Below are 23417 nucleotides of genomic sequence, written 5' to 3' on the forward strand. Positions count from 1 at the left end.
CTAAGGTTACAGAAGGAAGAAGCATTCACAAGTGGGAACAAGGACAGATACAGGAAACTGAGGAACAGGTTTAGCAAGGCGGTGAGGAATGCTAAACGACTGTACTCTGAGAAACTCCAACACCAGTTCTCAGCCAACGACCCCGCGTCTGTCTGGAAGGGGCTCAGACAGATCACTAACTACAAACCCACAGCCCCCCACTCTGTCAATGACCTGCACCTTGCTAATCAGTTAAACGACTTCTACTGCCGTTTTGAAAGACAACTGGACAATTCACACTTCACCATCCCCCGCGGCTCCTCACATCGACCACTGACCACCTCCCCCACACCAACTGCTGGTGTGGCATCTTTGAAGCCTCACACCCCACCTCTTCATATTCATGAAGAGGACGTTAACAAGGTCTTCAAGAAGCTGAACCCCCGCAAAGCTGCAGGTCCAGACTCAATCTCCCCGTTCACCTTAAAACACTGTGCTGACCAGCTGACTCCTGTGCTCACAGATATCTTCAACACCTCACTGGAGTCATGCCATGTGCCAGCATGCTTCAAGACATCTACCATCATCCCAGTACCAAAAAAAAACCTAAGATAACAGGACTAAATGACTACAGACCCATTGCTTTGACGCCTGTAGTTATGAAGTCCTTTGAGCGCCTCGTACTCCGCCACCTCAAAGCCACCACTGACCACCTGCTGGACCCCATGCAGTTTGCCTACAGAGCCAACAGATCTGTAGACGATGCTGTCAACATGGCCCTACACTTCATGCTCCAGCACCTTGACTCCCCAGGAACATACGTTAGAATCCTTTTTGTGGATTTTAGCTCCGCCTTCAACACCATCATCCCAAACCTCCTGCACGACAAGCTCTCCGACCTTCATGTACCCGACTCCACCTGCAGATGGATCACAGACTTCCTGACCAACAGGAAGCAACACGTGAAGATGGGAAAGAATATTTCTATCTCCCAGACCATCAGCACCGGATCGCCGCAAGGCTGCGTCCTTTCTCCCCTCCTATTCTCCCTCTACACCAACAGCTGCACCTCCACCCACCCGTCTGTCAAGCTCCTGAAATTTGCAGATGACACCACCCTCATCGGACTCATCTCTGATGGGGACGAGTCTGCCTATAGGCAGGAGATTGATCACCTGGTGTCCTGGTGCAACGGGAATAACCTTGAGCTCAACTCCCTGAAGACAGTTGAGATGACTGTGGACTTCAGGAGAAGCTCTGCCCCACCTCTACCCATCTCCCTGCTCGGCTCACCAGTCACCGCTGTGGAGTACTTCCGCTTTCTGGGCACCACGATCAGCAAGGACCTTAAGTGGGAGATGAACACCTGTTCTCTCACTAAAAAAGCCCAACAGAGAATGTTCTTCCTAAGGCAGCTGAAGAAGTTCAGTCTGCCTAAGTCTATGATGGTGCACTTCTACACTGCCATCATTGAGTCCATTCTCACCACCTCCATCACTGTCTGGTACCCTGCTGCCACTGCTAAGGACAAGAGCAGACTACAGCGCATCATTCACTCCGCTGAGAAGACAATCGGCTGCAACCTTTCACCTCTACAGGACCTGTACGAGTCCAGGGCTCTGAAAAGAGCAGGAAGGATTATGGCCGATTCCTCTCACCCTGGTCACAAACTCCTTCGGACTCTTCCCTCTGGCAGAAGGTTGCGGTCCATTGGGACCAAAACATCACGGCATAAGAACAGTTTCTTTCCCACCGCGGCCCGCCTCATCAATAAGGCCAGGAACACTCACTCAAATCCCATTTCCCCATCCTAACACAAGTATGTTACATATGTATATATTCCACCCTGAACATACCCCATGTACATTTTATTTATATTATATATTTATATGCTGATATATCTACCTCCACATCTCTGGCACCAACCACCAAAGCAAATTCCTTGTATGTGTGAACGTACTTGGCAATAAACCCGATTCTGATTCTGATTCTGATTCTGATACTCTAAATTAGGACCCATGGCAAATATGGGGGATTTAGCGATTGTTACTTAAGTCTTTGACATTAGTTGGAGTGGCTTCTTTACTCATGTGTACGCGCTCGTAAAAAGAAAAATCTCCGCAGTACTCCTTGTAAAAGAAAGATAAAACAATTGTTTATTCCAGAGTATCTCCCACAATAAAAAACTTACATCTTGGATACTCTCAATAAGACTCGCTACTAGGGTAAGAAAAAAACGTTGCGATTCCCTCGCTAAAGTCTCAAATCTGCCAAGCAACACTTCCTGAACATAAAAGCGCGGCCCGCTCTTCCGTGTTAAGGTGATGGATTTCAAACATATTGAGCACATAGATCCAAGTATAAAGAAACGCATCCATAACCCATAAATTGTACATAAACATCTATCTATACGTATACAGTCTTTACTATTTATAACAGTACCATACTTTATACCTTTTATACATAATAGAAACAACATTAATACCATACAAAATGCTTTAGCTCCCACAGCAAACATTAACTGATTAAATAGTTCTATTTATTAAAACTGCACAGGCGGAATTGGGCACTTTTGACTGGGGTTCCCTGGGACCCCAAAACATTTGTGTTTTTAAAAAGCACTAAATCAAAGCAGAAATAGAAAACAATGATGTGACATCATTAGGAACAAATTGATTGACAGTCATAAAAGCTTGCAATTATTTTTTTAAAAAGCACCTGTGAGATATGACAAGATCTGTACCTCTGGGATGTGCAGGGACCACTGTTGGCACGATGAGGGTTAAGGTTGTCATAGTTAGCATTAGCAATTTTCCCATAGAAATGAATGAGCGGTCCCCACAAAGATATGGTTACACGACTGTATGCGTGTGTGTATGTCAGTGGCATAGGCAGAAATTGTATTTTGGGCGGGCCATTGAAAAAGTGAGCGGGCCTATATTTTTTCCTAGAAAAAATATTACTTAAATAATAATTAAACCTTAGAGAGTAGAAAAAATAATAGACAAACAAACTGCAAAAACACACCTTTATTTTGCAATATTCGGCAAAGGCAATAACAAAACACCGTCTAACCATCATGTTCAACAGTGCTCAATAAAGGCTGGACAAACCACCAGTATAGACAATAACCTGTCTATTTTATTCAGGTTAGTCAGCAGTGCAGAGCAGACACTTCACCCGAAAATAAAGTAGGCTAAAAGTAAAAGAAATTAAATTAAGGTGGAATCATTGTACCTTTTTAAAGAAGGTGGTTCATCTATTGCAGTTAGATCGGCGGGAAAACCCGCGTCAGGCTGACCGGGAGAGATCACTGGCGCTGCCGCCAGGGAGCAAGCGGCGGCCGCCACCAGCGCCTGACTAGCCTTCTTGTGAGTTAATGTGTCTGAAGAACTGGGCTGGGTGGACTCGGCAGATGAAGGCAGTGGCGTGTCTTCTTCCTCAACTCTTTTTTTTTTTAAATAAAACATTAAAGAAGCTTGTTTAGCCATTATTGTGGCGATGTTAATACACTGAATGCCGCCAGAACCCGCCGCTCAGAGAGTCTTCCTGTCGCCCTAGCAACCATAACAACCAATTAGGCCTAAAGAAAATATATTCATATAAACCTGATTTTATTCGGCAATGAATAAATAAATCAGGTTTATATGAATATATATTTTTTAATACATTTGAATAATAAAAATAAACTAAAAATGTATTTTGATCAAACTTGCCTGGGTGGGCCAGGGAGTAATGTGGGCGGGCCAGTGCCGCCCTGGCCCATTACTGGCTACGCGCCTGGTGTATGTGTGTGAGAGAGTGAGAGAGATACAGTTTTAACATGATAGGTAAGAGTAGATTATAATGAACTACACATACATTATATTTAAAACCTTGATCCTCCAGGGATCCCAAACACAATCTTCCTCCAAGTCACTAGGAACCATTCCGCATTTGGGTGGCACCCAGGCTGTGTCATATCCATGCTGATGCCAGGTTTTTTGGAGGGGGTGTCCCTGCTGGTCGATCTTCTTTACTTTTCCTACTCGAACACTCAGTTTGAGTACAGCTCGCTGCTCGTTGACAGGCAGATTTATTGGGTATCTTTGGGCCTTCTCAAAGCTCCGACTGACATAGACTCCAGGTCCAAGCATGCCATCACTGGACCGCTGAAATCCGTACTTTTCAATATTTAATGCAGCTGTTCGTGTGGTACCATGGTACATGATGTACATCCTCCTGCCTTTATATGTGTTGTCACGCTCCAAATGGGATTCAAAAGATATCAATTCATGTACAAGTTCAGCCATACTTTCCTCTGCAAAGCAGTAAATTTTGTTTAATAAACAGATGTTTTCTATACAAGGAAGAACAATTTGGTATCAATTTTATTACGGGACAGAAAATGAAATTTAAGTAAAGTCCATTTTAACTCATATATTAAGGTTATTTTTAATGATGTTTTATTCTAAAATGTTCTATGTTATATTCTAAACCGAATGAGAGAGAATAAGACCAGGGAGTAGCACACTTACCTCTTCAACGGAAAATCCACTTAAGAGTAAAACCACTTCAGACCAGTGAATCAAGTTTTTGCTGTAGTTTCAACTTCACTTACACTGAAACATAGACACGTTATATAGACTAGTTTGTCACACATTTTTTATGTCACAGAAAGAAATTCTCTTTGTCACTTTTATAAATTAGACTAGAATCACATAAAACAAGTTTGCACGCCTGATTTCATTTCATAAAACAGAAGATCGAAAAATAACCTAAGATGAAATATTTGCTTTAATTAAAGGTGAGAATTGATCTCAACAGTTTTATTTACTATTCACAAGTAAACTACAAGGGGGGGGGGGGTGGAGTTAGGTCGATTCTAAGGGGCCCTGAGTGAGGGGGCCAAAAAAAATTGTAAAATGACTGGATTGGTCTGGACTGGGGGGCCTAATATGATGTGCTTTCAGGAGGCCTAAAATCATTAGCTTCGGCCCTGGTCACAGGTACAGTGTCCTGACCCACTAAGTCACACGCATCACGCAGACCAGCTACCGACTAAACCTGAGTCCTTCGGCACACTAGCAGTTATAGCCAACATTTTTTTAAATTAAGAAAGTGCAATACAGCTTCAAAATACTAACTAGTTTGTTTGCCTAGTGTCCCATCATTGTGCCTAAGTTATTAAATATCATTCTATACAAATGTATTAATTCACTTAACATTCCGCAAAATATTCTATAGCATTTACTCCATGCAACTAGTTACAGTTTTCAAACTACATTAAACATCTAATTATGTTGAGAAGTATTAAATCTCAGTATGTGTGTTAAACAGGGGTGGATTTAAGGGGTAGCCACCCCACATCAACATAATAAAAAGTTAAATATGGATTATCTTATTTTCGAAGTGGAAGCATAGAAGAGACACGGTCGGGTGCAGCCGCCCCCATAAATATAACTGAACCCTGAGGGCCACCCAAAGCAAAATGTTTCTGCAGATGCCGCAGGTTAAACATTCTCATTTTATCTGTTACATTTGTTGACTATAATCTTACCTTGCAAAGCAAATATCTTTAAATCCTCCCAGAATCTTTTGCGTGCTTCTTGCTGAAATGGCGACCCTGGCTTTGAATCTCTTTCACTTTCATTTACAGAGAAGGAATGATCAGCTTCCTCCCAAACGCGGAAGCGGTCTATGGCACAGCGTAGGATATTTTTGATACATCATCATTATCCATATCCTGCCGCCAAATAATTCGGTCACAGCTCCAAGGCCGTGCAGAGACCTTTAGAGGGGCAGGTGCTCAGATTTAAAGAGGGACGCATGGATCAAGATCTCAGAACATCAGCTACAGCGTAACCTGCTGAACCACAGCAACCAACATTCAGAAAGAATATAAGTCCTATAACAAACCGCATCATACTTTATCATTACACCTTAGCAGAGTTTTATCAAAGTCTCATTGTAATTATTATTTGAACCCTTATTCTCAGAGTTGCAGATCACTGTCAGGCGGTTAGAGGACATGATCAGCTGGTGCACCTGGACATTGCTGTTTCTTATCAGTGTCTGCTAGGGCTGTACGCAGACAGGAATTTATACCAGAGAGCACCGCTGTACACAGAGCAGTCCCAGATAAGTCAGGGAAGGCTGTCAATGCGTAAGGCTGTTAACTTATGAATCACTACTGTACATAATACAAAATGATAGAAATTCTAAACCAAATAAAATAGTTTAGCTGTCGTTTATTACACAGACAACAAAGTCATACTTATAACAAATAACACCAATTTCTAATCTACAGCTTGCTTATTGTTTTTGTACTAAAAGCTGTTTTATTTCTCACTGATAGTGTCCCAGCTGTCTCACCAGATCTCTGCTGTGGCCATGCTCTGGGTCATGATCCCCTGCAGTCAGCCCTGTCCCAATGCTTTCCTACATGGATACACAGGAAGAGACAGCATGTTATAATGACTGCTAAGGGTACAGTGCTGCTGAGTAACTACCCAGCCAAAACACCCACACAAGCAATGTAACTGTGTTAACAAATGATGTTCAACTGAAGCATAACAGAGCAGACAGACACAGTGATCTGTAGACCCTGATCACGTTTAAGGCAGAATCTCCTTTTTGTCATGTCCTGGAAAATCTCAGTTTTGGTTGATTGAAACATCTTTCTCAAACAGATCTCCACTGCACTCTCTGTGGGCTGTGGCTCAGCGTCTGCCTTTCTTACTACAGGCCTTGTCTCCTCATTCACTGCTCCCTGCACACTCTCTGTGGGCTGTTGCTCAGTGTCTGCCTTTCTTACTACAGGCTCTGTCTCCTCATTCACTGCTCCCTGCACACTCTCTGTGGGCTTCTGCTTGTGAGATAATTACTAAATGTTCTTTGTTCACTCAGCATCACTAAAGTGCCTCTTCATTGGTTAAGGAGAAGTGTTAGATGTTAGACGATGTTCATGGACGAGGATTTTCTTCATGACAAAATGCTAGTCAATTTTTTTTTATTATTAAGACATGTCCATAAACTATCAGTATTTATTAAAACATGACTGATAACCTAGAACTAAACCCAGTACTATACCTAGATTGCAGAACTGTCAGCAATATATTTATAGATTTCACCCAAATGTAAAAAGAGCTTAAACTTATCTGGGACATACCATGCATGCAAAGTGAAATTTAAAAAATCTGGATGAAATTTACATACATGTTTTCTACACAACAATGTGAAACAACCCAACCCCCTCCATATAATTCTCTTTGTTGCATCCAAACTCCTGAGTATTTCAGTTTATGAGTAGGTCAACAGGTAACAGCAGAATACATTTCAAGTCAGTCTGACCTTCCAATGCAGATATGAGGGGGGAATTATTTCAGGACACACATTGCCAATATTACCCCCCCCCCCCCTTATTAACATTGACTGTGTTGCAGCTATTATTTTGGCTGGGAAGAAAATCACATTTCACTGTCATATTGCACGAGATAACTGTGCATTTTACATATATTGTTTAATGAAGACATTCTTTATTAAAACCATTTTAGGTGCAATTAAATCATGCAACAGATGAAAAAAATACTCACTCGTCACCAATTTGAGAATACTAAAGTAAAAAAAGAATCAAACAAAGAATAAAAATTCAATAATGACAGTTAAATTATGCAAAATACAAGATACAAATCAAGTGACAGCCACCACATCCGGTAGTGTTGCACATTGAGAAAAATACTGCTGTCTCATTTATGACAGGAAATACACGCACAATGTATTTAAAGGTTACTCTTCAGCCTCTGATGCAAAGTGGAATTAGGTACAATGCAAGCAATGCAATTCTGCAACAATTAATGCATACAGCACAGCACTATGGTTTAGCTGCAAAAGCCTGTACTTATCAAAAACAATTAACTCATGTCTCAAAAGCAAATAATTCCACCAATGAATTACTCAGTGCCACCAAAATGAAGAGTACAATCAGCACTGTTTTAACCATAAGAGTCAAAATGCTTAGACATATTGTCAGTATGTCAGTGTAAGCATGCTCTTGAACTCCACAATTCAGAGTTGTTTACCACTTTCTCATTGTCATTGACTGATGAATGCCAAAGCATTCATGTCAAACACACCAGTTTCAACATTGCAAGGTTCTGCATTGCAGTATGTAAAGTTTCCTGGCAAGAGAAAGTACTCGCATGAACAAGTAACTCCTTTAGATCTCAAAAGACAGTACAATAGCAAACTAAAATGTCACATAGTAAAAAACAATAAAATAGCAATATAGGTACAACAAAGTTACAACAAAATTATGTACTGTGGGAAACAAAAATACAAGTTATATCACTGCAATTTCTAGAATAAATTTTTCAATCAGGAAAAATAAATCAGGAGTCTCCTGAAGAACTATCAGCAATGCCACATCTGCCCTGTTAATTGCATATGATCACACATTGGAGGTTCAGTAGTTAAGGCTGTTTTCAGATTATGCTTTATGCCAAGTGAACTCCATAGGATACTTTACCATTTTACCATAGGGGGCACAATCCCTATTAAGTAGCGACTAGTGACTATTAACTTCTGATGAAGTATTATGATGAAGTGTTTGTGGGGCAGTGTGTGGCTCGGTGGGCTAAGCCTTTGTGTCTGTAATCAGAAGGTTGCCGCTTCAGACTCAGCACATCTGCGGGTCCTTGAGCAAGGCCCATACCCCCCAGCTCCCTGGGCACTGCTACGGGTGGCTGACCTTTGTGGGCAACTTACTCTATGAAAAAGAGCAAGTTGAGGGAGGCTTAAAGACAATTTCCCCACAGAGATCAATAAAGTATGAATTTTTATCAGTATTAACACACCCTTCCTTTTAATGATTTATAAACGGACAGTGAGTTAGGGATGTTTCCCCAAATGATGGCATGACAACCTTTGAGTCAGTTATGTATGAAGTTAATGCTGTCAGTTGCTGGTCTTGTAGAATGCCTAATTTACTTTAGAACATCATTCATTCATTCATTCATTCACCTTTGAGGAACTCCAGATGTAATTTCCACTAGTTTAGACGATTTTCCAAATCTGTTAGTACAAACATGCAAATTGTTTTGAGGAATTGTCATCATTTGGTACAATTTTCAGTTGCTTTAGTCTAGTTGCTAGTTGGTCAAAATAGATTATGTAGTTTATCCTTGTAACAATTTTACACCCAAAACAATATATGTATGTGGTAATCGAGTTAACCACCACACACAAAACAGTTAACCAAGTTAACAGTTAACCAAGCTTTCAAAATGATTTAACAATATATTCTATAAATTGCAATGATATGCCTTGTATTTTTAGTTCCCGCAGTACATAATTTTGTTGTTCCTGTATTGCCATTTTTATTGTTTTTTAACTATGTAACGTTTTGGTTTGCTATTGTACTGTGTTTTGAGATCTAAAACTTGTGCATGCGAGTGCTTTCTCTTGCCAGTGAACATGGAATGCAGAATCTATGCTTACACTGATATACTGACAATATATTTCAGCATTTTGGCTCTCATGGTTAAAACGGTGTTACGGACTCAGGGGTTCTTTTCACGGGAGCTAGGCATGGTGCAGGCGGAATAGGAGGGTGACGATGCAGTTGCAGCTCCACAAACAACAGGATTTATTACAGATACTGAAGACACTGGAAACACTACAAACAAACGGACTGCGAGGAGAAACAGGGGAACATTGTAAATAACAGAACAAAAATTATCTATGAAGAGAAACTGGTTACACAGAGAACAGGCAGGGAAGCAAACATAGGACACAGCAAATGAGAATGAAGGCACAGAGTCAATGACTCCACAAGAAACAGAGCAGGATCAGGTACTTAAATACACAGGGCAAACAAGATAATGCAGGACAGGTGAAAACAACCAACAAGGACTGTTACAGGAAAACGGGAAACAGGTGGAACTAATAGTAATTAAACACAGAAACTAGGAAACTAAACAAATACCAAAAACTAGAAAACATTCACTGGGAATAAAACACTAGGAACAGAAGACAAAGGAAAAGTAAACATAACCAGATAAGAACAAAACAGAATACAAGCAGGGAAAATGTAGGACATGAAAACTAATAGATCTATACAAAACAGGGGTGACTGGACTCAAACACAAGACTAAAGGATTAGTAGCTATACACTCAGCTCTTAGCACCACACAGCAACCCAGGGAGCTGGGGAAACACACTAAGGACTTGGACAAGAGGGAGGACAGGATGGCCAGCGACACCTGCTGGCAAAAAGAAGAGGAGATACGAAAGGCTGGGACAGATGGGTGCTGACCCTGACAAATGGTGCTGATTGTACTTTTCATTTTGGTGGCACTTAATTTGTTGGTGGAATTATTTGCTTATGAGTCATGAGTAAATTGTTTTGCATAAGTAAAGGCCTGTACAGCTAAACCATAGTGCTTTGCTGTATGCATGAATTGTTTGAAAAATACTCCTATAGTCTTGAGAACGTAAGGTATGTTTCATGAAACTGCCAAAGCAATCAAGAAAAACTGTAATACATACTTCCGTAAGTTTATCTTAATAACCGAAAATAGGAACTGCAGGTCCGTGTTTGTCCAAAAAACTGTGCAGGTACGGCTGAACAATTTGGGGAAATATTGCTATTTTTCTGACAGATATTGCTATTACGATTTGATTTGCAATAACATTTTTTATACATCACGTTTCAGATCAATATTCAGTGTGTAATAGACTTAAAACATACGACACAGCATTACCAACTGTTCTATAGTCTTATGCAAGGATTAAAACGTAAAGATTTGAAGATTCAAGAGGTTTATTCGTCACATACACAATTGTACACAATCAACATGTAGTGGAATGTAACCCTGGTCACTCCGAGCAGCTGTGCATGATAACAAAATATAGAGAAAAAATAATAATGTAAGATAAAAAAATATATGAAACGTTCAGCTGTACATAATCTTTACATAAGTGAAAGGTATAAGAGGTATTTTACTGTGCAATATACAGTAAGTGCAATGTGCAAGAGGCCTGAGGTATGTGCCAACGATTTGGACAGTGTGAAGCAGTACCTAGAAGCACTGAGTATTTTCCTGGTTTAGGAGCTTTATGACCAGGGGGAAAAAGCTCTTCCTTGACCTTTCCATTCTGGTCATAAGGCTGTGGAAGCTTTTGCCTGAATTTAGCAGGCAAATTTTTTTTAAAAAGAGTAAACACAGTTGTTTCACAATAAATGGCTTCAGCTAAACACTAACCATGAGTGAAAGAAAAGTTTTTGTGTTATCATTCATATTCTCTGAAAAATGGTTAAGAAATTATAAATTCTGCCAGGGTATGTAAACTTATGAGCACAACTGTATTGTCATTTTCATTAAAATACAATGGACAGTAGAGCCTTTTGTTTTGAGCTTTGAGATTTTGTTTGAGTACATATATCTCATGGGGATTTTTTTCCCTTGACTATACCGAAAGGCTTCATGTCTTATTCCCTACTTTATTTTCACTGCCACTGTCCTAGTTCAACAATTGTAAAAAAAATATAAATAAATGTATATATCATCAGCAAACATTGCTTTTGTGATCAATTTTCAAGTTTTATTTAATTTTGTGCCAGAAAATCACCCTTGTGTTGGGATCAGGATTATCCTGATTTTTTGGATCAAATGTCTCCCAACTGAAACACAAACTTTTGAACAACACAAAGTGAAGGTTTGATCCAGATTAAAACTGAGATTGGATTAGGTGATCTGATCTGATTTCAGAATCCCTCTTTTCCCATTTTCAAGATTCAATCCAAACCGTTTTTCTGAAATCCCATTGGATTACTTTTGAACAACTGGGCCCTGGGGTCTTCCTGTAAGAAAATCCAGCATCCATCTGCTCAGCTGGTCTCTCAGTCCTAGATCCCTCAGCTTGGTGAACAGTCTGAGAGGGACTATAGTATTGAATGCTGAGCTGTAGTCTATAAACAGCATTCTCACATAATTTCATCCACATAAGTGAGGGTAGTGTGTAGGACATGAGAGGTTGCGTTCACAGTGGATCTGTTGGTGCGGTAGGTGAACTGCAGTGGATGGATGGAGTTAGGGATGGAAGAACAGATGAAGTTCTTAACAAGTCTCTTGCTTTCAACATGTATTTGTTACTTATTTAAATTAGAGAGCAGAGAACAATCAAACATTAAACATTTATCACAAAAGCTGTGACTGTTACGTTAAATTAATGCCTTGTCCACACGTACACAGATATTTTTTAAAACGGTGTTTTTCCTCCTCTGTTTAAAAAAAAAATCCCTGTCCACACAAACATTGTCTTCTAAAAAATTTCCGTCCACATGAAACTGCTAAAATGCGCTGTCAAGAGCATGCCAAAACAACAGGCTGCGATATAACTCTCATCGTACTGCCATGTTAGCCAATCAGAAGCCTAATTGCCAGTCCTGTTAAGTAGAAAACCATGGCGCATGGAGGAAGAGGTGAATCGTGCATGTGGACTGACAATGAGGGAGTGTTGCATATAACAGTGACTTCCGTAGCACATTCCGACACCTGTGTTGATCAATATAATGCGAGAGCGACTCAACATTTATCTGTAAACATATAAGAAGTCCTGTCAGGAAGGTTAGCACAAGCACTATTTCAGCTAAGTCCACCATTGCTCAAACTCGCCTAATGTACAGTATACAGCAAACACAGCACGCTCTAACGTTAAACAAAGTGGACAATGGCGTACAATCTGACGTTTCAAGCCAAATGCTGAAAACGGAGTTTCTTAAAATCTTCATCCTGGATGGAGTTTTGCAAAAGCTCAGTTTTCAGTGACCTGAGACGCTGTTTATGTGTGGACAAAAGCCCAAGACGTATAGAAAAAGGTATGTTTTAAAATATACCCATGTACGTGTGGACAAGGCATAAGTAATAATGATAAAAATAAAACAATAGCCCCTCCTGGAGCCGACACCTTATCGTGATGGAGTGGTTTGCGTGTTCCAGTGATCCCAGGAGCTAAGTTGCCCGGGGCTTTATGCCCCTGGTAGGGTCACCCAAGGCAAACAGGTCCTGGGTGAGGAACCAGACGAAGTTTGGCTCAAAAGACCCCATATGATGAGAAAAATATTGGAAACACGTTTTCCCTTGCCCAGACGCGGGTCCCCGGGGCCCCCCCCTGGAGCCAGGCCTGGGGGTGGGGCTCGATGGCGAGCGCCTGGTGACCAGGGGCCTCATGTATAAACGGTGCTTACGCACGAAAATGTTGCGCACGCCCGTTTCCACGCTCACGTCGAGATGTATAAAAACTAAACTTGGCATACCGCCACGCACATTCTCACGGCAACCCCAGACAAGGCGTACGCAAGTTTCTGCTCGATTTGGCAAAATGGAGGCACCTACTGGCAAAAGAGTGCTACTGCAGTTTCACTGTGTCAGACTCGCATTCATGACGCGGTCTGCATGAAATACACCGAAATTATTTGGCCATCGGTCACCTGATCGTAATCAATCTGTGACAATAAAACAGTGCAGGGAAAGACAAAAAATATTCCAACCATGGCTGCTCTTGCATTGTTAGAGGACATTGCAAATGGAAGAGTCAGAATAGAGCTCGTATTCAGGGATCATATAGCCTACTGATTTCCTGGCCCATGATGATGACTGGCTTCTAAGTCGATTCAGATTTCCAAGAGCAATCCTTTTGGAGCTGTGTGCTAAACTGGGGCCAGCATAACAAATGCAGACGATGAGGAATTGCGCTATAGGCTACCTGTTCCTTTACAAGTTCTGTCCACTCGCGGGTTCTTAGCCACAGGTGCTTTTCAGCGAGAACTTGCGGACTGATCGGGTATTTCTCAGTCAACACTGAGTCGCGCCATGCCGGTGTTGTATGGGACGGCAAAATCTGCTTGTCACCCAGATACATGGGCGTAATTTCCAGGGGGGTCATGACCACCTCCCCCCAATAATCATGTTTCCCCTGTCATGGGTGGAGACTTCCACCCCCAATGTTCCAGCCAAAGTTACGCTCTTGCCCAGATATATAAAATTTCCTTACACTGTGGTTGAACAGGCAAATATTAAAGTGCAATTTGCAGCGATGTCCGGTTTTCCCAACGTAGACGAAGCTATCGACTGCGCGCACATTGCTATTAAGTCACCTTCAGAGAACGAATTTGCTTATGTAAATAGAAAGCACTTTCCCTCTATTAATGTACTCTATTAATGCATTGAGGGCACCTCTTGTACTGTTGTCTGTAAGAATAAACAAACAGAATAAACGAAAGTAACACCGCATCTGCGCCCTACGTGTTATTCATAAACATGCAAGTAATTCAAAGAAGTATGGTACAAGAAAAACTCACCCGCGATGACATCAGCATCCCCCTCACCCGATAAAAGTGTGTCCCCAATCATCGCAGCAACTAGTTGCTCAAAGGGTGTGAGACCAGGAATTCCGCTACCTCCACCTGTGCTGTTAAGACTCTTACGGTGAACGGCCGCTCGTTTTTTCACGTCGATTTTAATGTCCGACCATTTCTTTTTAATTTCGGCCACCGTGCGAATTTTGGAACCAACACTTTTAACTGACTCCGCCACGCTGTGCCACTCCGTCAACTTTCGTTTATTGCTGATGCCACTTATACCACCAAATAATATCACTTTTCTTTTCTCGATTTCTGTTAACATGACCTCCACTTCACACTCGCAGAAATACTTCTTTTTCCCTCGTGGTTTGTCCATTGTTGTTTAAGAAAAACATAGAACAAAGCGGGCATTTATACAGATTTACATATGCAAATATACATAAATATGGGCGGGTCGGGGGAGTGGCTGTGGGCTTGTTCACGTACGTAAAATTCCACGCTCATTGGGATTTATAAAGGGAATGTGCGTAGATCTGTGCTTACGCACAGTTTTATGCATCTGGATTTTTTCTTGCTTACGCACATTCCTAGTTTTGTCCGTACGCCATGTTTTAGTGTGAATTCTACGCACGTTGTTATACATGAGGCCCCAGGCCTATACCCATGGGGCCTGGTCGGGCACAGCCCGAACAAGGCACGTGGGTCCCCCTTCCAATGGGCTCACCACCCGTAGAAGGGGCCATAGGGGTCGGGTGCATTGTGAGCTGGGCAGTGGCCAAAGGCGGGGACCTTGGTGGTCCGATCCTCGGCTGCAGAAGCTAGCTCTTGGGCCATGGAATGTCACCTCTCTGATGGGGAAGGAGCCTGAGCTGGTGCGCGAGGTTGTGAAATTCCGGCTAGACATAGTCGGGCTCACCTCGACGCACAGCTTGGGCTCTGGTCTCCTTGAAGGGGGTTGGACCCTCTTCCAGTTGCCTGCGGGGAGAGGTGCCGAGCGGGGGTGGGCATACTTATTGCCCCCTGGCTGGGCGCCTGTACATTGGGGTTTACCGCAGTGGACAAGAGGGTAGCCGCTTATGCGCCGAGCGGCAGTTCAGAGTACCCACCCTTTTTAGAGTCTCTGGAAGGGGTATTGGAGAGCGCTCCTTCTGGGGACTCTCTTGTTCTGCTGGGGGACTTCAGTGCTTATGTGGGCAATGACAGTGAGACCTGGAGTGGCATGATTGGGAGGAACGGCCCCCCCGATCTGAACCCGAGTGGTGTTCTGTTATTGGACTTCTGTGCTCGCCACGGATTGTCCATAATGAACACCATGTTCAGGCATAAGGGTGTTCATATGTGCACTTGGCACCAGGACACCCTAGCCGCAGTTCGATGATCGACTTTGTAGTAGTGTCATCGGATTTGCAGCCGCATGTCTTGGACACTCGGGTGAAGAGAGGGGCGGAGCTGTCAACTGATCACTACCTGGTGGTGGGTTGGCTCCGCTGGTGGGGGAGGAAGCCAGCCAGGCCTGACAGGCCCAAGAGTATAGTGAGGGTCTGCTGGGAACGTCTGGCTGAATCCCCTGTCAGGAGGAGTTTCAACTCCTACCTCCGGCAGAACTTTTCCCATGTCCCGGGGGAGGCGGGGGACATTGAGTCCGAATGGGCCATGTTCCGCGCCTCCATTGTGGAGGCGGCTGACCGTAGCTGTGGCCATAAGGTAGTCGGTGCCTGTCGCGGTGGCAATCCCTGAACCCGCTGGTGGACACCAGTGGTGAGGGATGCCGTCAAGCTGAAGAAGGAGTCCTATCGGGCCTTTTTAGCCTGTGGGACTCCAGAGGCAGCTGACAGGTACCGGCAGGCCAAGTGGGGTGCGGCTTTGGCGGTCGCTGAGGCAAAAACTCGGGTATGGCAGCAGTTTGGCGAGGCCATGGAAAACGACTTCCGGACGGCTTCGAGGTGATTGTGGTCCACCATCCGGCGGCTCCAGGTGGGAAACATCAACACTGTTTATGGTGGGGATGGGGTGCTGCTGACCTCAACCCGGGACGTTTTGGGTCGGTGGAAGGAGTACTTCGAAGACCTCCTCAATCCCACCGACACAACTTCCGATGTGGAAGCAGAGTATGGGGACTTGGGTGTGGACTCCCCTATCTCGGGGGCGGAGGTCGCTGAGGTGGTTAAAAAGCTCCTCGGTGGCCGAGCCCCGGGGGTGGATGAGATCCGCCCAGAGTTCCTTAAGGCTCTGGATGCTGTGGGGCTGTCTTGGTTAACACTCATCTGCAGCATCGCGTGGACATCGGGGGCAGTGCCTCTGGACTGGCAGACCGGGGTGGTGGTCCCCCTCTTCAAGAAGGGGGACCAGAGGGTGTGCTCCAACTATAGGGGGATCACACTCCTCAGCCTCCCTGGTAAGGTCTATTCGGGGGTTCTGGAGAGGAGGGTCAGCCGGATTGTCGAACCTCGGATTCAGGAGGAGCAGTGTGGTTTTCGCCCTGGCCGTGGAACAGTGGACCAGCTCTATACTCTCCGCAGGGTTCTGGAGGGTTCATGGGAGTTTGCCCAACCGGTCTACATGTGTTTTGTGGACTTGGAGAAGGCATTTGACCGTGTCCCTCGGGGAGTCCTGTGGTGGGTGCTCCGGGAGTATGGGGTGCCAGGCTTCCTTTTAAGGGCTGTTCGGTCCCTGTATGACCGGTGCCAGAGTCTGGTCCATATGGGCGGCAATAAGTCGGACTTGTTTCCGGTGAGGGTTGGACTCCGACAGGGCTGCCCTTTGTCACCGATTCTGTTCATAACTTTTATGGACAGAATTTCAAGGCGCAGCCAGGGCGTTGAGGGTGTCCAGTTTGGTGACCTCAGGATTAGGTCTCTGCTTTTTGCAGATGATATGGTCCTGTTGGCCTCATCGGACCGTGACCTTCGGCTTTCGCTGGGACAGTTCGCAGCCGAGTGTGAAGTGGCTGGGATGAGAATCAGCACCTCCAAATCCGAGACCATGGTCCTCAGCCGGAAAAGGGTAGAATGTTCTCTCTGGGTTGGGGATGGGATCCTTCCCCAAGTGGAGGAGTTTAAGTATCTCGGGGTCTTGTTTACGAGTGGGGGGACGATGGAGCAGGAGGTCGACAGGCGGATTGGTGCAGCGTCCGCAGTGATGCGGGCGCTGCATCGGTCTGTCATGGTGAAGAAGGAGCTGAGCCAAAAGGCGAAGCTCTCGATTTACCAGTCGATCTACGTTCCTACCCTCACCTATGGTCACGAGCTGTGGGTAGTGACCGAAAGAACGAGATCGCGAGTGCAAGCGGCCGAAATGAGTTTCCTCCGCAGGGTGGCTGGGCTCTCCCTTAGAGATAGGGTGAGGAGCTCGGTCATTCGGGAGGGACTCAGAGTAGAGGCGCTGCTCCTCCGCATTGAGAGGAGTCAGATGAGGTGGCTCGGGCATCTGATTAGGATGCCTCCTGGACGCCTCCCTGGTGAGGTGTTCCGGGCATGTCCCACTGGGAGGAGGCCCCGGGGAAGACCCAGGACACGCTGGAGGGACTATGTCTCTCGGCTGGCCTGGGAACGCCTCAGGATTCCCCCAGAGGAGCTGGATGAAGTGGCCGGGGAGAGGGAAGTCTGGGTTTCCCTGCTGAGACTGCTGCCCCCGCGACCCGACCTCGGATAAGTGGGAGAAAATGGATGGATGGATGGATGGATAAAACAATAGCCATTTTGGAGCTAACGCTATTTGGATCCCCAATAACACTAGAACTGCCGTTTCCCATGTCAATGAATGTCAAACTCCTTTATCCTCGCAGGAAGACCTTACTTCAATGCTTGCAGCCCTTTTGTTTGCGCTAATGTGCCATTGATATTAATGACAAGAAGTGAAATCTAACACTCAACCAAAAAGCCGTAATATTTCTAACAGTGTGGTGGCTCTGTCCTAAAATCGTACAGGTGAAGTTTTTAAAGGCAGTATGCATTTTGTAAAACTTTGAATAGACATTTTAATAGACGTATAGTTTATTGGTGATTTCATGTTTGGCAAAGTTACGCTTTTTTACAACTCTATAAAATAATGTTATTCTTTATACAAATCAGCTCCGGTGAAACAATTTCAAAATGTATGTTTTCAGGGTTGCAAACTCACGCATCTGGCATGACACACTTTCTGACGCACGCACTAACAAAATGCTGTAAAAATTCTAAAAGCACTTGGCTGTGGGCACCATGTGGCTCAACAGCTCAAGTGTTTGTGCCTGTGATCAGAAGGTCACTGCATCATGCCCAGCCTTGGCAGAATAGGCACATCAATGGGCCCTTGACCAAAGCCCTTAACTCCCAACTGGGCAGCAAACTGTAGCCCTTACTACACGCAGGACCAGTCTCTATGTTCGGGGAGCAGTTATAATTGGTTAAATAGTAATAACGCACCACAACCCAAGAGCTAGCTTTAAATTGCTGGCTTGTTTATAAAGGGAATGAAAAAAGTTAAAGCAGTGAGAATTTTAAATTGGTACCAGATAAGACATTCACATAAACATTTAACATGACGTTCATGAACATTTATATTTGAATGCAATGGACTTTTACCCCCTTTAATTTTTGGGAGAGGAAAGAACCAGTTTTCCTATTATTAATTTTTCGTAACCTATTTGGTTTCAAAATCTAGTTTGACTTCTGTTTAAATCGTAGGTTTAGTTTTATCTTAGTCTTAAGTTCTTATTTTAGTATTTCAATAAGTTATTTACTCATTATAAGCCTTTTTTTTTACCTATGATCAGGTAAAACTTTCACAGTTCAACAATTCAACCATTATGATTAATGTAGTGCATTGAATTACAACATCAAAAGCATTGAATACAATTCAGTAGGGATGCACCGATCCACATTTTTTCACTTCCGATCCGATTCCGATACCTGAATTTGGATATCTGCCGATACCGATACTATTCCGATACCAGAAGTGATTCTTGGCGGCTCTTCTCTTCTTTCTCCCCCCTGGTTAAAAAGTCCTCGTGCTCTCTGGAGTGGTGCTTTTTCAGGTGTTTAATTATATTTGTAGTGTTGAATGTCGCGACGGAGGTTCCACCTCTCGGAACAACGGCTTTGCAGACATTGCATGTTGCTGTCTTACTTTGCGGTGTTTCGACCGTAAAATGTTTCCACACAGCGGACATGTTGTATGGCGCTCAATGCTAAACTGCTACCTGCAAACTGCAGAGGATTTCCTGAAAGGAGGTGTGTCATCTCTCTCAGTGTCTCATTGGAGCACAGACACGTCACCTACAGTAGCCCGGGATCACTTGTGAAGTCATTTCAGCGGACAGCATTGTAGACATAACTCTGGATCGGAAATTTCTCCAGGTTGGATCGGAAATTTCCGATCCGTTAATTAAGCTGGTATCGGAACCCGATACCTATACTGGATCGGATCGGCTCCATCCCTACAATTCAGTTACTCTTTTTCTCAGCAACAAGTACAAGTTACCTTTACCAGCGACCGCATTAGGCAGTCTATTCCACGCGATCCAAGGCAAAATGTTGCAGTTTATAGTAAATCCTCTCTTACCGTGCCGTGAATCCACTGGCATCGATTGTATCAAAAGCGTCAGTCAACCAACTCCTAGCTTTGCTGAATGAGAATCTGTCTCCTCCAAGGTGCTGGAAATCCCTGTCAGTGCACAGTCCAGGTGCTTTCAACGTGGGTGACTCGCCATCATAGTCGATCCAAGTCTATAAGTTTAGCATGGCCTCCAAACACTTCACTACTCGAGTAACACTTGCTCAAACTTAAGAAATAACGTCCAACATAACCACAGTCTATCAGTATAGACAGAAAGCAACACAAAATACTTCCAAAGCTGAAAAATAAAGCAAAACAACGCTCATTTTTCTCCTTCTTTTGTTCACTGGTTAAACTACAGAGCCCGGTAGAGAACATGGGAGAAAAAAAAACAGCAAACAAACTTAATTACGTTTTGTTTTACACTCAGAATGCATTTCTTTATATAAACATTATTTATTGTAGAATGAACATATTTTCATCCAAAATGTTAACACTAAAAATTACTGTCTTTGGGTCCCGCTCTCTCTGTTCTGTAACTTGCTTCCCACACAGGGGCTGAAAGTTACGTTGGCTGAAAATTATTTCCAGTCAAGGATATGATGATATAAATATGGTTAATGGAAATTGCTTAACTAACATTAACTGAAATACAGGTTTTGATATCTTTCCTTACTTGTTTCAATGTTGTTTCGACGCCATGCTCCCGTTTCAGGCGGCAGTAAAATTATACCGGCAAAACCATGTTTTAAAGACTGCATGCGCAAATCACACTCAACCTAATAAAAGTGCTTTGATCAAAATGAAAAATTTCACGTTTGTTCCCTAGTGTCAGTAGCATTATAGTAAAGTAAAAAAAACAATTCACCCATAAGCATAAAATAGACAGCTTAGTTTAAAAGAGCAAATTAATATTTTTTTAACTAATGAAATGAGAAAAAACACATTAAACAAACGACAGCTATGGTTTACTTTTTTCAGCGTGTTGAATCAATATTGGGTTATAATTGTTTCACAGTGAATTAATGTTGAAATTATGTCCCAGATAGCACACATATGTTGAAATGACATTGATTCCATATCAGACAAAGAGGTTGAAACAACGTTGATCTTCAATGTTGATTTAGCATTCGTCTTGCTCGTTGTAAAGGCCATCTATCCAACATTGGAAAATCAACCATTTGTGATAAGAATTCAACGTTGTTTCAACACTTGTTTGGCAACTTCTTTATCCATTGATTTAATGTTGAATTAGTGTATGTTGAATCAATACTGGTTTATAATTGTTTCACAAGTGAATTAACGTTTTAATGAAAAATGGCAGGACCACAATTCATGTCAGTTAGCATAGCACCACACTAGCATACCATAGCTGTTTGGGTAAAATTGTTCTAGAAGATGTTACACAGCAAATGTGCCAGTGTTAAATTAACACTGCATGGTGTTTATATGGGTCCACACTATTCAGTGTTACCTTTAACACTGTACAGTGTGCAGTAAGTGTTGTTTTTACAATGTTAATATTTATTAACTCCTGTAGTGTTCAGTTTACAACCTAGAGTGTTAAGACAATGTGTCTCCACACCTTCCCAGATTGCAAGCCTATATGGGTGGCACACAAGTACAAAATGGGTGGCCCATATCTGCCCCATTTTAATGTACTCTCATTTGAACTCATTTGGGCATTCAGCTGCTGTGTTTTACTAACCCACCATAATAAGAAAGAGTCAGACCAAAATAGTCTTTCTGCTTATGTAAATCACCTGTCACCAAACACAGTTTATGGAACTAGGCTGTGCTAGATTGCATAACATGATTGTTTAGCAGGGCTGAAGAAAAGGTGAGAACTATGTTAATGATTGTAAGAGTGTATTTCCGCTGCAGCAGATGTAATGGGTGGTGGCCTTACTACATTTAGACCACAACTTGGGATAGAAGAACAAATCAAATCACTTTGTTTATTTAAAATTCAAGATTTTTATTAAGCTTATATTTTAAAAATCCACCACGATCGAGGATGGTATGGCACTGATATTAGTCTTTACCACATTAGTAGTTCTGTTGGGTTGCCATATACTAATTAGTCTGAGTAGTGTAGTTCTGACATAAGTGCATCCCCAAATAAATCTCATACACACAGAATAAGAGAAACAAAAGAATTGGTTTTCCATTGTATTTTCCGCTCAGGTAATGCCTTCCCCAGCTAAACTATAGTGACTAAATCATCTTGTCTAGTCACTGGATAGCACACAAGAACCATTTCAGTGGTTTTTGTTCTCTTTCCCTATTCATCACAATTGCAGTGGATAAAAAAAATGCATAATTAACACTTCAATATAAAACAAGAAAAAGCTGTAAGGTCCTTTTTGGTCAGAGTCTTTCTCATGATGGTGGGTAAATCTGGGATGGCTCTTCTGATCCTCATGACTTCTTGTGTGCATATTAAAATGGGCAGATATGTGGAGGTGGAGACTCCACCCTATGGTGTAAATTGAACACTATAAGACTTAATAAATATTAGCACTGTAAAAACAACACTCACTGCACACTGTAAAGTGTTATCGGTAATACTGAATGGTGTGCACCCATATAAACAGCATGCAGTGTTAAACACTGGCATATTTGTTGTGTAGCAGTTTTAGATTTATCATTTCTTTCCTGTTTCTTCCTGTGATTTTCAAACCTTACAGATGAATTTTTTACGTAAGGTTCTCAAACATATGAACAATTAAGTAATTCATTAATGCGAAATCATAATCTGCCCAGTGTTCACCGTGAAAGAGAGATACGGAATCGCACGTCTTGCGCAACTTGATTCTCGAAGTGTCACGGGTCAGTTGCAGGAGGGTTGGGGGGGTAAAAAAATCTTTAAATAAATCAGTCGCCCGATTTACGGATGGCCTCTTTCTTTCTACTCTTCGGGCATTGTCGATAACTTAATAAATTCAATGCATTTTATCATATCACAACGTATTGTGTACAACGAATCCTTATAATACCCGTTTCCAGGTATCACAGTGTACAGTCTGCCAGAAGAATAAAAACGATATAAAGCTTGAGACGGACTACAAACCCATCAAGGTACTAACTCCATATTTATATCATATGTTAGACTTTTATGCAATATGCAGATTTATTAATATGTTACATAATCTACTTATTAATACATCTGCATATTACATAATCAATGTTACAAAATCTACTTTGGATTTTTTAAATGATTTACTAATTTCTAAATGTAAAAATATGAATGTGTTCATAAGACTTTCTTCCATTCTTGTCTATTTTGACAGATGAAGGTTCCATTCGAACTGATTGGAATGGACTTGATTGGAAAGTTGGTCACATCTGACCAGCAAAATCAATACATATGTGTTATAATTGATTATTGCACCAGATGGGCACAGGCTTATCCAAGTCTGCTAAAGAGGTGACACAGTGCATATTAAAATTTGTTTATCAATTTGAAGTCTCCAAAAGGATACTGACCGACCAAGGCAAAGAGTTTAATACTGTAAGTATTTCATTTATTCTGCACAAATGATCATGTATTTCATAA

The 23417-nt window shown here is 42.5% G+C and overlaps 2 long non-coding RNA genes across 2 annotated transcripts; both read right to left on the minus strand.

Moving 5' to 3' along the window:
* Positions 1-2993: 2993 nt before the first annotated feature.
* LOC140582461 (uncharacterized) lies at positions 2994-3833 on the minus strand. The gene is made up of 2 exons (XR_011985432.1): positions 3670-3833; positions 2994-3587 (listed from the first exon to the last, which is right to left on the minus strand). It is a non-coding gene; the product is annotated as an uncharacterized lncRNA (long non-coding RNA).
* A 221-nt stretch (positions 3834-4054) lies between these two features.
* Positions 4055-5639, minus strand: LOC140582457 (uncharacterized). Its single transcript, XR_011985427.1, has 3 exons — positions 5519-5639; positions 4497-4580; positions 4055-4279 (listed from the first exon to the last, which is right to left on the minus strand). It is a non-coding gene; the product is annotated as an uncharacterized lncRNA (long non-coding RNA).
* Between the last annotated feature and the right edge of the window lie 17778 nt (positions 5640-23417).

Source organism: Paramormyrops kingsleyae, chromosome 24, assembly GCF_048594095.1.
Source record: "Paramormyrops kingsleyae isolate MSU_618 chromosome 24, PKINGS_0.4, whole genome shotgun sequence".
Lineage (NCBI taxonomy): Eukaryota > Metazoa > Chordata > Actinopteri > Osteoglossiformes > Mormyridae > Paramormyrops > Paramormyrops kingsleyae.